Source organism: Sinocyclocheilus anshuiensis, unplaced genomic scaffold, assembly GCF_001515605.1.
Source record: "Sinocyclocheilus anshuiensis isolate Anshui unplaced genomic scaffold, SAMN03320099.WGS_v1.1 scaffold1151, whole genome shotgun sequence".
NCBI lineage: Eukaryota > Metazoa > Chordata > Actinopteri > Cypriniformes > Cyprinidae > Sinocyclocheilus > Sinocyclocheilus anshuiensis.
This window is the reverse complement of record NW_015548202.1, coordinates 808,777-811,284: the sequence shown is the minus strand read 5'-3', so window position 1 is coordinate 811,284 and position 2,508 is coordinate 808,777. Positions and strand designations below refer to the sequence as shown.

Here is a 2,508-nt window from a genome sequence, read left to right as displayed (position 1 = left end):
TATATATATATATATATATATACACATATACATACAAAACTAGATTAGTAAATATGCAAGAACAGATGAAAAAGAACTATTTTAATATACGAGTAGGAGTAAAAATAATAATAATAATAATAATAATAATAATGGGAGTAATTAATATTTAAAGCATTTTAAACTTTGTACTCTGCACTATTTATTCTATGCCTATTAAAGTTTATTTCAAAGCCAGTAATAAGTCACATGTCAGCTAATTTGTGTCAAAAGTCACGACTTTCATTATTAGTAAAAATGTTGAATATAGTTAGCGTAAAATACGATGACAACCACCCAAGAAAAGGCGGGGCTTAGCAATGCAGATGTTGTCTCTGATTGGTCAAGAATTTTTCATGGATTATTTATTCATTTAGCAGACGTTTCTATCCAAAAGTGATTTACAAAATGAAGAAAATCACAAGCAATTTTTATAGATTAAAAATATTCAGAATACACAGGTTTAAATAAAAAATAATAAAACAAAATAAAAACGAGATTATTAAACATGCTAGAGCAGAGATGAAATGCACAAAACAAGAGAAAAAGACCTGTTTTAGTCACACACCAGCTAATTTATAGGTCAAAAGACATGATTTTCATTTGTAGAAAAAAATTTAATCGAATTAGCATAAACTATAACAACTAATATGAAACTGTGGGATGTGAGAATGGGCGGGGCCTAGCAGCTCAAATGTTGTCTTTAATTGGTCAAGAATGATGAGTCTAATTAATATTAAATTAATATTTTAAACTCTTTACTCTGCACTGAAAAAAAAAGTGTAGGATTTAGAATTTTCACTCAGAAATTGTTAGTAAATTTCACAGATAATGAAATGACAAGCAAGACATTGAATTAAAAATGAATTTTTTTAAGGAGAAAGACTGAAACAGTGTTTTCTTGTAAAAAAAAAAATTTTTTTTTACTTTTACATATTAAAAAAAAAAAAAAGTTATCAATTCAAAGTCTAATCAAGTTTCTTTCAGAGCCATTAAGTTACATCAGACGTTTATTTAAGGGTCAACATGCACGACTTTCATTCGTGGTAAAAATTAAAACCCCAAACAGTCTCTCCAATCGATTCTGTCTCGCTTTATTCACACCGAATAAAACACCCGCGAATCATTAAATGCCAACAACATCGAAAAAACACAAGAGAGAAGTCAAAAGCTGCCAACAATGAAAGTGGAAATGATATCAGTGCGAATCAAATTAAACTTGACGTAAGGTCACTCAGGGTCTGCCTCACACAACAAATCCTGCAGCAAAGGTCAAGCAGGACTTAAGGAGGGACACTCGGAGCGTTTCCATGACAACAGCGCGGCCGGTTCTTTTGATTGCGTTTGGCCTCTTCGTCTGACATTTAGTGCTGAAAGTCTGTGTCTAATTGGTCACCGAGGTGAGACTCAGAGATCAGAAATTCTGCGGCCGTCGAGAGCCGGATGAACTTTTACAAGTCTGGAGAGGAACCTTTAAGAACAGTGAAGAAAACGTGAACGCTGTTTATGGGTGCAAAACTCACCGTTGTGATGCTAGTAGTGAGTGAGTAATAATGACTGAATATCCATTTCTGGGTCTCGTAGAGCAACAACCTCACGTCTCCTACACCTACAGACTACTCCAGAAGGAAAAAGACGCATATGTGTTTGACAGCTGATGTTCTTGAGGTTTGATGGAGTTTCATGAGAAACCAAAGCTTTGTCATTGTGAATAAATAAATGTTTAAAATAAACGTTATCTGAAATTATTTTTTTTACTTATTTTATTTCAGCTAGTTGCAAAGGCAACATTTATCATTCTTTGTTTAGTTTAACTTGAAGTTCTAAAATAACTATAACTGAATTAAAAATGAATAAAAACTAAACACATTTAAAAAACGATAAAGATAAAGAAATAAAAACTACATAAAGACAACATTTCTAAAACTTTTACTAAAATGAAAATAAAAACATTCAAATAAAAACGTATAATATAATATAAAAATGTAAATAAAAGCATAACAATTCTTAAAATTATTTTAAAAACTATATAAAAAGACAACAAAACTACTAAAACTGAGATTAAAAAGAAAAAGTATAATATATAATATATATATATTATATTATAATAAAAACTATTATATATATATAAATAAATACAAAGATTCAACTACAATTATAAAAATTCAAAATATAAATAAAAATGACAAACATTTTTTTATTAAAACTAAAATGAAAATCTTTATCAAACTTTGCATAATAGGGCTGCACAATTAATTGAATGTGATTGTCACGCGCATCTCGTCAGTTAAGCCGGTTCTGTAATCAGTAGTAAATCTCCATCACTGTGTTAGAATATTTGGCAACAGTTGTGCTGCCAAATATTTTTTTGGAAGCTGTGATACTTTTTCCAGGATTCTTTGATGAATAAAAAGTTAAAAACAACAGAATTTATTCAAAATATAAATCTTTTCTAACAATATAAATCTTTGCTATCACTTCTTATCAATT

General features: G+C 29.5%; 1 protein-coding gene across 4 annotated transcripts in view; it reads right to left on the bottom strand.

The window, feature by feature from the left end:
• Positions 1-2,508, bottom strand: part of wdr7 (WD repeat domain 7) — a 141,354-nt gene that overhangs the window by 113,079 nt on the left and 25,767 nt on the right. The gene's annotated exons all lie outside the window — the stretch shown is intronic.